Source organism: Hippopotamus amphibius, chromosome 2 (assembly GCF_030028045.1).
Source record: "Hippopotamus amphibius kiboko isolate mHipAmp2 chromosome 2, mHipAmp2.hap2, whole genome shotgun sequence".
NCBI classification, from domain to species: domain Eukaryota; kingdom Metazoa; phylum Chordata; class Mammalia; order Artiodactyla; family Hippopotamidae; genus Hippopotamus; species Hippopotamus amphibius.
Genome location: NC_080187.1, coordinates 69,096 through 81,303, shown reverse-complemented (window position 1 = coordinate 81,303; position 12,208 = coordinate 69,096). Strand labels below are relative to the sequence as shown.

The 12,208-nt window shown below is 38.2% G+C and overlaps 1 protein-coding gene across 2 annotated transcripts in view; it reads left to right on the top strand.

The window, feature by feature from the left end:
- Positions 1 to 12,208, top strand: part of CACNA1B (calcium voltage-gated channel subunit alpha1 B) — a 201,545-nt gene that overhangs the window by 166,780 nt on the left and 22,557 nt on the right. The window lies entirely within an intron of this gene.

Sequence of the window (12,208 nt, the reverse complement as noted above, 5' to 3'; positions counted from 1 at the left end):
GGTGTGGATTTTCTTACAAGTCAGCAGAAGCCTCTGGGAGACGATGAGCAGTGATATCTTGATATCTTAAAGCCTCGCTCTGGCTTCTGGTCAGGAAAGGCTGTCAGTGGGCAGGAGATAATTGGACGTGATGATTGGAGAAGGTGGGTATGAAGGAAGTTGTGTGGACTTGGGCTGCATTGTACATGTAGAGCCGATACGACTGATGATTGAACATGGGCATAAGAGAAAAAGAGGAAAGAAAGCTGCATTCTGGGGTTTGCTGGAGTGATGGAGTGAATGGTTCTTCCGCCAAGGTGGAGAGGCTGGGGAGCCGCAGACGTGGGATTAGGGAGGGAGGGGATAGAGACATGTTGGGGCCTCTGGGCTGAAGATATGAATTCGTTGTCATTGGTGTTTGGTGTATCTATCAGGCTGGATGGTGCCCTCTAGGTCCCTGTGTGGTCCAGAGACCCACGGCTTACACATCGCCTGAGCACTTGTTAGAAATGCAGATTCCTGGGCTCCTTGCAAGACTTACTGTATCAGGATCTCTGGGAGAGGGACACAGGAACCTGAGTTGTTACAAGCTCCCTGCGTGATTCTGTGTGTGCTAAATTCGAGGAGCACCAACATAGGGAGAGTGTGGTTTGAGAAGAGGGCTGAAGATTCAGCCCTGGGGGCATTTAGGAGACAGAAAGGAGCATGGGATCCAGAAGTTGAGAAGGAGCAGTGAGGCAGGTGAGAATCAGGAGAGGGCAGTCCCCTAAAAACCAAAGGAAGAAAGTTTCTCTACTGGGAGGGAATCATCAACCATGTGAAATATCGTTGGGAGGTAAAGTAAAATGATGACTGAGAATTGTTCATTGGCTGTGGAAAGGTAGAGGCCATGGGTGCCCTTTACAAGAACAGTTTCTTTGGCATGTTTGGATCAAAGCCTTACTGCAGCAGGTTCAAGAGATAATAAGAAGCAACAGGCATAGCAAGAGTGGACAGCTCCTCTCAACAGTGGGCAGTGCTGAACGGACGTTTCAGATTTACAGTCATAACTTTCAAACAGGACCAGCCAGCACAGTTTGTGCTTTTCACAGGCCATATTCACTACCTGGCACCATGCGTAGCAAAGAGTATTATTCAGATTTGGGATTTTTCCAGACAAATATAAGGAGGGAGAAAACGATGTGTGTAAGAGTATGATGTTCGTGCTGGATGTGGGATCAGGCCTGGGGACAGGAGGGAGGAGGGGGCAGGGCCACTGGATCAGAGGTCCCCATAGGACACGAGTATTAGATGAAGTGAACCGGAAGTGTGGGCGGAGAGTGAGATATCTGCAGTTAAGACTTTGGAGGTGGTAATGGTAATGTTCATTGGTAGTCAAGGATCAGAAATCAGGCAATAGTTGACCCATCTCTGTGGATGTCAACAGCAATAAGAATGGTGATGAGAGTAAATGTGGAGACAAAAACAGCAAGTCAGGTGCCAGATTTCCCAGGAAGCAGAGGGGATGGTTGGTAGATCATGAACATTAAACAGCAGGTGTTTTTCTTAAGAGGATGGAAGGGGGTATCAGTGTTTTACCTAGAGCAGTCAGAAATGGAGAGTGTTTGGGTAAGATGAAGATATAAGAATTTCTGTTGATGGTGGACTTTGAGTTTTGGAAGGTACAGTAGAAGGTTGGGGTAGCTGGGAAAGGTGTGCATTTGAGACAGATGAGCTTGCGTGTTCTTAGAAAAATACAGAAAAATCTATGGAATGGTGTTTCACTACTTCCCAGAAACCAAGGAGAGAATTTGCATGCTGGGGTCATTCCCTGATACCTCAGAAGGTCCACTGTGGGAAGTGGGGAAGGAAGGCTTTCTGGAGAGTCACTGTCTTGTAGGTAGTGGGGACATTGGTCTCTGTGAAGTTCAAAGACATCTGGTGCTGCAAGAGTCAACCAATCCATGTATGCAAGGTTGAGCCCACCAGGTTGGCTTCACTGTACTCTGGCTGCAGAAATAAGGTTCCATAGAAAGCCACATTCATGATGCCACACCATCCACAGGACCAACACTCCCTGGACATGTTCAAAATGAGTTGAGGCATCGCTTGGATTTAGCTGTTACTCTTCTCCAGAGAAGTGGGTATTTGGTGGCCACTGTTCTATGTGTCTCGTTCCTACGCACCCCCATCCCAGCTCTTGGATGGCACTCGTGCCTTTTCCTTGACTGAAGCAGAGAAGGGATGTGAGCTGGAAGCATAGCCCTGCTGGCCCCACCTATCAGGTGTGGATCAGCCAGGGAACTCATACTCTGAAGTCCTTGGGTCTGGTTTGTGCAGTGACGGTGAGAAAAATGGAATTGTTATGGGGATGGGTGTCAGGGTTAAGTTAGGTTGGGATTCAGTCACCTTGATTGGAGTAGAGGGGCTTTGAGGGATAATAGGAAATGAGATTGCTTACAATTACCGAGTCAGGTTTTGGTCAGAGTCCCCTGAATACTTCTTTTCAGTCTTTGTAACAATCTTGAGATTGATATTATTATTATCACAGTGAAGAAATGGACAGTTAGAGATATTAGTCTGTGTTTAGAACCCAAGCTGTTGAAATGGACAGATTCCTAGAAACAAATTACCATAACTTACTCAAGAGGGAATAGTAAACCCATTATAGTAATAAACCTATTATAGTAAGGAATTTGAATCACCAATCCAAAACCACGAAACAAAATAAAGTCCAGGACCAGATGGCTACCTTGGTGAATTCTGCCAAACATTTAAAAAAATAACCCCAATCTTTCTCAAACTCCCCCCCAGAAATGAAGAGGAAACACTTTCAAAGTCATTTTATGAGGTCAGCATTACCTTGATACCAAAACCCAGCACAATACTAGAAAAGAAAACTTCAGACCAATACTCCCGTGAATATTGATGTAAAAATCCTTAACAAGATATTAGCAAACTAAATTTAACAGCATGTTAAAAGGATTATACACCATGACCAAGTGGGATTTAGTTCTGGAATGCAAGTTCATTCGACATATGAAAATCAGTGTAACACACCACAGTAACAGAATGAAGGGGAAAAAATACATAATCATCTCAGCTGATATAGAGAAAGCATTTGAAAAACTTCAACCTCCTTTTTTTTTTGATAAAGCACTCAGTAAATAAGAATAGAAGGAAACTACCTCGATACAATAAAAGCCATATATCAAAAACCCGTAGCTAACATCGTTCTCAATGATGAAAAACTCAAAGGTTTTCCTCTAAGATAAGGAACAAGGCAGGGATGCCTGATTTCACCACTTCTATCTGATATAGAACTGAAAGTCCTAGCCAAAGCAATTAGTCAAGAAAAAGAAATAAAAGGCATCTACATTAGAAGGGAGGAAGTATGATTTTTTTTTTTTTTTTGCAGATGACATGATCTTGTGTGCAGAAAGCTCTAAATATGCCACCAAAACCTGTCAGAACTAGTAAATGAATTCAGCAGTTACAGGATACAAAATCAACACACAAAAATCAGATACATTCTATACATTAACAGTGAACAATCTGAGAAAGAAATTAAGAAAACAATTCCATTTACAATAGCATCAAAAAATAAAAAAGAATCAAAATCTTAGGAATAAACTTAACCAAAGAGGTGAAAGACTTGTACACTGAAAATTACAAACCATTGTTGAAAAAAGTTAAAGAAAACATAATTAAATGAAAAGACACCCCATGTCCAGGGATTGGAAGATCTAATATTGTTAAGATGTCAGTACTATCCAAAGTGACCTGCAGATTCAGTGCAATCCTTATCAAAACTAATGGTTTAAATTTTTTACAGAAATAGAAAAATCCAACCAAAATTCATATGGAATCTCAAGGGTCTACTAATAACCAAAAAAAATATTTTTGTTTTTGAAAAAGAACATGGTAGGAGCAAATGAAATCCAAAAGTACATTAAAAGAATTATATACCATGATCAAGTGAGATTTTATCCCAGGGATGCAAGGATTTTTCAGTATTCCCAAATCAATCCATGTGATAGACCACATTAATAAGTTGAAGAATTAAAAACCATGTGATTACCTCAAGAGATGCAGAAAAAGGTTTCAATAAAATTCAACATCTGTTTATGATGAACACTCTACAGAAAGTGGGCATAGAGGGAACCTGCCTCAAAATAATAAAGGCCATATATGATAAACCCACAGCTAACATCATACCCAATGGTGGAAAGCTGAAAGCATTCCCTCAAAATCAGGAACAAGACAAGGATACCCACTCTTGCCACTTTTATTCAACATAGTTTTGGAACTCTTAGCCATAGCAATCAGAGAAGAAAAAGAAATAAAAGTAATCAAATTGGAAAGGAAGAAGTAAAACTGTCACTGTTTGCAGATAACAGGATATTAGACATAGAATATCCTAAAGGCAGTACCAGAAAACTACTAGATCCCATCAATGAATTCAATAAAGTTGCAGGATACAAAATTAATATACATAAATCTGTTGCATTTCTGTACACTAACAACAAAATATCAGAAAGAAAAATTAAGGAAACAATCCCATTTACCATTGCATCAAAAGGAAAGAAATGCCTAGGAATAAACCTACCTAAGGTGGCAAAGCATGTACTCTGAAAACTATAAGATGCTGATGAAAGAAATTGAAGACCACACAAACAGATGGAAGGATGTACCATGTTCTCGGATTGGAAGAATTAATATTGTTAAAATGACCATACTATCCAAGTCAATAATGACCATATTATCCAAGGCAATCTACAGGTTCACTGCAACTTGTATCAAATTCCCAGTGGCATTTTTCACAGAACTGGAACAAAAAAATCTTTAAATTTGTATGGAAAACAAAAGACCCTGAATAGCCAAAATGATCTTGGGAAAGAAGAATAGAGCTGGAGGAATCATGATCCCTGACTTCAGACTATACTACAGAGCTATAGTCATCAAGACAGTATGGTGATGGCACAGAAACAGACACATAGATCAATGGAACAGAATAGAAAGCCCAGAAATAAACCCATACACCTATGGTCAATTAATCTATGACAAAAGAGGCAATAATGTTCAGTGGAAAAAAGACAGTCCCTTCAATAAGTGGTACTGGGAAAACTGGACAGCTACACATAAAGGAATAAAATTAGAACATTCTCTAACAAAATACAAAAATAAACTCAAAATGAATAAGACCTAAATGTAAGACCAGATACGATAAAACTCCTAGAGGAAAACATAGGCAGAACACTTTTGACATAGATTGCAGCAATATTTCTTTGGATACATCTCCTGGAGTAATGGAAACAAAAGCAAAGTTAAACAAATGGGGCCTAATTAAACTTAAAAAAATTTGCACATCATAAGAAACCATAAACAAAACGAAAAGTCAACCTACGAAATAGGGGAAAATGTTTGCAAATGATGTGACTGACAAGAGCTTAATTTCCAAAATATGCAAACAGTTTGTACAGCTCAATAAAACAACAACAACAACAACAAAAAACAAAAAGCAATCAAAAACTGGGCAGAAGACCTAAATAGACATTTCTCCAAAGAAGACATACGGATGGCCAACAGGCACATGAGGAGATGCTCAACATTGCTCATTATTAGAGAAATGCAAATCAAACTGTGAGGCGATATCACCTCACACCATTTAGAATGGCCATCATTTAAAAGTCTACAAGTAATAAATGCTGGAAAGGGTGTGGAGAAAAGGGAACCTTCCTATACTGTTGGTGGGAATGTAAATTGGTGCATCCACTATGGAGAGCAGTATGGAGGTTCCTTAAAAGACTGAAAATAGAGTTACCGTATGATCCAGAAATCCCACTCCTGCACATAATTCGAAAAGATAAATGCACCCCAGTGTTCACTCATAGTAGCCAAGGCAATGAAGCAACTTAAATGTCCATCGACGGATGAATGGTTAAAGAAGATGTGGTGTGTACACGCACATGTGCGGTCACGTGCACACACACACACACACACACACACACACACACACACACACACAGGAATACTACTCAGCCATAAAAAAGAATGAAATAAAGCCATTTTCAGCAACATGGATGGACCTAGAGATGATCACACTAAGTGAAGTAAGTCAGATAAAGACAGATATAGGATGTCACTTATATGTGGAATCTTTAAAAAATGATATGAATGAACTTATTTACAAAACAGATATAGACTCACAGACATAGAAGACAAACTTATGATTACCAAAGGGGAAAGGAGGGGGAGGGATAAATTGGGAATTTGGGATTAACATACACACACTACTCTATGTAAAATAGATAAACAACAAAGACCTACTGTATAGCTTAGGGAACTATATTCAATATCTTGTAATAACCTGTAATGGAAAAGAATCTGATAAAGAATGTATACATACATGTATGAACTTTGCTGTACACTTAACATTGTAAATCAACTATACTTAAAAGAAAATCTTTCTTAAATGCAAAAAGTCTCCACTAAGAACAAGGTAGGAGGTCTCATGTTTTATGATTTAAAAATTTACATCAAAGTTTCAGTAATCAAAACAGTATTATTCTGGCAGAAACACAAACACATAGGCTGATGGAATAGAATAGAGCCCAGAAATACATCCTCACATGCCTGGTCAAGAGATTTTTGATAAGACTGCCAAAACTACTTAATGAGGACAAAACAGACTTTTCAACCAATAGTGCTGGGAAAACTGGATATCCACATGAAAAAAAAAAAAAAAAAAAAAGAGGAAGAAGAAGTTGGACCCTTACTTTACACCATGTATATTGGGTGGGCCAAAAAGTGCCTTCGGTTTTTTACGTAAAAGTAAAAGACATATTTTTCATTTTCACCAAGAACTTTATTGAACAATGTATTCACCCTTTTGTTCCACTACCTTCTGCATAATTCTGTCTTCCTAAAACTTTTTATCTTTTTGAGCAAAGGACTGTTCCAGGTGCCTTTTACAGTCTTTCAGGGAATTGAAATTTTTTCCATTAAGAGAATTTTGTAAAGACCAAAATAAACGGAAATCCGAAGGTGCAACATCTGGTAAATACAGCGGATGAATCAGAATTTCCGAAACAAGCTGTAACACTTTTTGCCTGGTCGTCAAAGAAATATGTGGTCTTGTGTTATCCTGATGGAAGATTATGCGTTTTCTGTTGACTATTTCTGGACGCTTTTCGTAGAGTGCTGCTTTCAGTTGGTCTAAGTGGGATCATACCCGTTGGAATTAATTGTTTGGTTTTCCAAAAGGAGCTCATAATAGAGGACTCCCTTCCAATCCCACCATATACACATCACCTTCTTTGGATGAAGACCGGCCTTTGGTGTGGTTGGTGGTGGTTCATTTTGCTTGCCCCCCCAATCTCTTCCATTCCACATTATTGTACAGTATCCACTTTTCATTGCCCATCACAATTTGTTTTAAAAATGGAATGTTTTCATTGTGTTTCAGTAGAGAATCTCATGCGAAAATATGGTCAAGAAAGTTTTCTTCACATAACTTATGTGGAACCCAAACATCAAAGTGATTCATAGAACCAAGCTGGTGCAAATGACTTTCAGCACTTTATGTGGGTATTTTGAGTATGTCGGCTGTCTCCTGCTTGGTGTAATGTTGATTGTTCTCAATTATTGTTTCAATTTGATCGCTATCAACTTCAACTGGTCTACCCGACCGTGGAGCATCATCCAGTGAGAAATCTCCAGCACAAAACTTCACAAACCACTTGTGACATGTTCAGTCAGCCACAGCACCTTCTCCATACACTGCACAAATCTTTTTGTGTGTTTCAGTTGCATTTTTAACCTTTCTTGAAATAATAAAGCATAATATGTCAAAAACGTTGCTTTTTTCTTCCAACTTCAGTATTAAAATGGCTACACAAAAATTCACCAATTTTGATGTCTTGTTTTAAATGCATACTGATATGACAGCTGTAACATACAATCTAACAAAATTGTTTTGAATGAAGTTAAAGGCAACTATGTGCTACTGGAGCCATCTTACAGAAAAAACCAAACGAACCTTTTGGCCCACCCAAAAAAAAATTAGCTCGGGGCTTCCTTGGTGGTCCAGTGTTTAAGACTCTGCACTTCCACTGCAAGGGGCACAAGTTTGATTCCCCAGTCAGGAAACTAAGATCCCACATGCCACAGAGTGCAGGGCACATTCAAAAAAAGAAAAAAGAAAGAGAAAGAGGAAAGAAAGGAAGGAAGGAAGGAGGAAATAAATCAGCTCAAAATTGATCAAAGACTTAAATACAAGAGCTTTAACTATAAAACTCTTAGAAGAAAACATAGGGAGTCCATATTCATGACCTCAGATTTTGCAGCGATTTCTTAGATTTGACACCATAATCATGAGCAAGAAAAGGAAAAATGAAAAATTGGACTACTCAAAATTTAAAACTTTTATGCATCAAAGGACACTGTCATACAAAGTGAAAAGTCAACCCAAAGAATGGGAGAAAAGTTTTGCAAATTATATATATGATAAGAGGTTAATATCCAAAATATACAAAGAACTCTTACAACTCAACAACAAAAAGACAACCAATCTAAAAATGGTACTGATGAACTCAGTGACAAGAACAAGGAAGCAGATACAGAGAATGGACTGGAGAACTCGAGGTATGGGAGGGGGCGGGGGGTGAAGGGGAAACTGAGAAGAAGCGAGAGAGTAGCACAGACATATATATACTACCAACTGTAAAATAGTCAGTGGGAAGTTGTTGTATAACAAAGGGAGTCCAACTCGAGGATGGAAGATGCCTTAGAGGACTGGGACAGGGAGGGTGGGGGGGACTCGAGGGGGGGGCGTCAAGGAAGGGAGGGAATATGGGGATATGTGTATAAAAACAGTTGATTGAACCTGGTGTACCCCCAAAAAAAAAAAAAAATAAAAAAATAAAAAATAAAAAAAAAAAAGACAACCGTATAAAAATGTACAAAGTAGTTAAAGAGACATTTCTCTAAAGAAAATATACAAATGGCCAATAAATGCATGAAAAGATTCCTGACATCAGTAATCATTAGGGAAATGCAAATTAAAACCCATGAGATACCACTTCATACCTATTAGCATTGCTATTTGAAAAAAACAAAAATATAAACAAAACAAACAAAATAACAAGTGTTGGTGAGGATGTGGAGAAATTGGCACCCTTGTGCACTGCAGGTGGAAACATAAAATGGTACAGCCACCATGGAAAACAGTATGGTGGGTCCTTAAAAAATTAAATGTAGAATTATGGTATGATTCAGCAATTCTACTTCTGGACATACACCCAAAAGCATCGAAAGCAAGATTCACATAAATATTTGTACACATATGTTCATAGCATTATTCACAATAGCCGAAAGGTAAAAGCAACCACAGTGTTCCCCCACAGATGACTGGATAAGTAAAATGTGATAAGAACATACAAAGGAATGTTATCTAGATTTAAAAAGGAAAGCAATTCTGACACACGCTACAATATGAATGAACCTTGAAGACATTATGCTAAGTGAAATAAACCAGTCACAAAAGGAAAAAAACTATGATCCCATTTATATGAGGTATCTAGGGTAGTCAAATTCATGGAGACAGAAAGTAGAATGGTGTTTGCAAGGGATGAGGGAAATGGGGAGTTAATGTTTAATGGGTATGGAGTTTCAGTCTGGAAAGATAAAAAACGTTCTGTAGGTAGATAGTGGTGATGATTATAAACAGTGTGAATGTACGTAATACCACTGATCTGTATAGTTCAAAATGATTAAATTGGGTTTTGCTATGTATACTTTACTACAGTAAAAATGGTGTTAAAAGAATTAAATTCTACTCAGACTCTTCCAAAAAGTGAAAGAGGAGGGAACCCTTGCTAGCACATTCTGTGATGCCAGCATCGCTCTGATACCAAAGCCAGGCAGACATGCCACAAGAAGAGAAAACTACAGATCAATATTCCTTAAGAATATATACATGTAAAAATCTTGAACAAGATATTAACAAACTAATTGCAAGAACACATTAAAAGGATTATCTACCATGAACAAATGGGATTTATCCCAGGAATACAAGGATGGCTCAACATATGAAACTCAGTCGATGTGATGAGGAAAAAAACACATGAGCATCTCAATAGATTCAGAAAAAGCATTTGACAAGATTCAACACCCTTTTATGAATAAAAACAATTAGTAAACATGAGATAGAAGGAAACTTCCTTAACACGATAAAGGGCTTTTATGAAAAACTTACAGCTAACATCACACTCAATGGTGAAAGGCTAAAAGCTCTGTCCCAAATATCAGGAATAAGATAAAGATGCCCAATTTCATCACTTGTTTTCAACATTGTGATGGAAGTCCTAGCCACACACACACACAATTGAATATTATTCAACCATGAAAAGGAAATCCTGCAATTTGTGACAACATGGGTAGACCTTGAGGGCGTTATGCTAGATGAAATAAGCCAGACAGAGAAAGACAGAATAAGTGCGTAGTATCACTTATATGTGGAATCTTTTTTAAAAGAAGTCAAAATCATAGAAAGAGAGTAGAAAAGTTGCTGGGGGCTGAGGGTTGGGGAAATAAGGAGAGCTTGATAAAAGGGTACAGACTTTCAGCTGTATAAACAAAGTCTGAGTATCTGATGTAAAACATGGTTAGTATAGTTTTTAACACTGTATTATATAATTGAAATTTGCTAAGAGAGTAGAACTTAAATGTTCTATCACAAAAAGATAAACATGTGAGTTGATAGATGTGTTATTTAATATAGATGGCGGGAATCCTTTCACAATGTATATGTATATCAAATCACCATGAAGTACACTTTACAAATCTTGCAGTTTTGTCAATTCCATCTTAATAAAGCCCGAGGGTAGGGGACAATGGGGTGCTGGCCTCAGGATAAATACATAGAGCAATGGAATAGGATTGGGAGTCTGGAAGTAAACCCAAACATCTGTGGCCAATTGATTTTTCTAAAAATTTACTTATTTATATTTATTTATTTTCTTATTTATTTATTTCTGGCTGTGTTGGGTCTTCGTTGCTGCGTGTGGGCTTTCTCTAGTTGCAGTGAGCGGAGGCTACTCTTCATTGTAGTGCATGGGCTTCTCGTTGCAGTGGCTTCTCTTGTTGTGGAGCACAGGATCTAGGCACGTGGGCTTCAGTAGTTGTGGCATGAAGGCTCAATAGTTGTGGCTCGGAGGCTCTAAAGCACAGGCTCAGTGGTTGTGGTGCTCAGGCTTAGTTGCTCCGCAGCATGTAGGATCTTCCTGGACCAGGGCTTGAACCCGTGGCCCCTGCATTGGCAGGCGATTCTTAACCACTGCGCCACCAGGGAAGTCTGCCAATTGATTTTTGACAAGGATGCCAAGACCATTCAATATGGAAAGAACAGTTTCTCTAACAAATGGTGAGGAGCTAACTGGATATTCACATGCAAAAAAATGAAGTTGGACCCTGACCGCACTCAATATACAAAAAATAACTCAAAATTGATTATAAACCTAAGTGTAAGAACTAAAACTATAAAACTTTTAGAAGACAACATAATGAGCCAATCTTCATGACCTCAGATTTGGCAAAGGACTCTTAGATTTGACACCATAATCATGAGCAAGAAAAGAAAAAACAGATAAATTGAACTACTGAAAATTTAAAACTTTTGTGCATTAAAGAACATTATAAAAATATGAAAATACAATAGAAGGAATGGGAGACAGTATTTTATACGGGGTTAATATGCAAAATATATAAAGAAATCCTACAACGCAACAACAGAAAAGAGAAACAACCATATAAAAATTGACAAAGAATCAGAATAGAAGATATTCAGCTGGCCAGCCAACAAGCACGTAAAGACATTCGACAGCCTTGGTCATTAAGGATATACAAATAAAAACCACAATGAGATACCATTTTGCACTCACGAGGATGGCTAGAATAATTCAAACAAACAGAAGATACCATGCGTTGGTGAGGATACGGAGAAATAGGAACTTTTGTACATTGCTGATGGAAATGTAAAAAGCAACAGTTTCTGTGGAAAACAGTTTGGAAGTTCCTCAAAAAATTAAGCATAAAATTACCATATGACCTAGAAATCCCATTCCTAGGTGTGTACACAAGAGAAATGAAATTATATGTCTACACAGAAATTTGTATGTGAATATTTATGGCAGCATTAACCATAATAGCCAAAGGTGGAAACAACCCAAATGTCCATCAGTGGATGAAT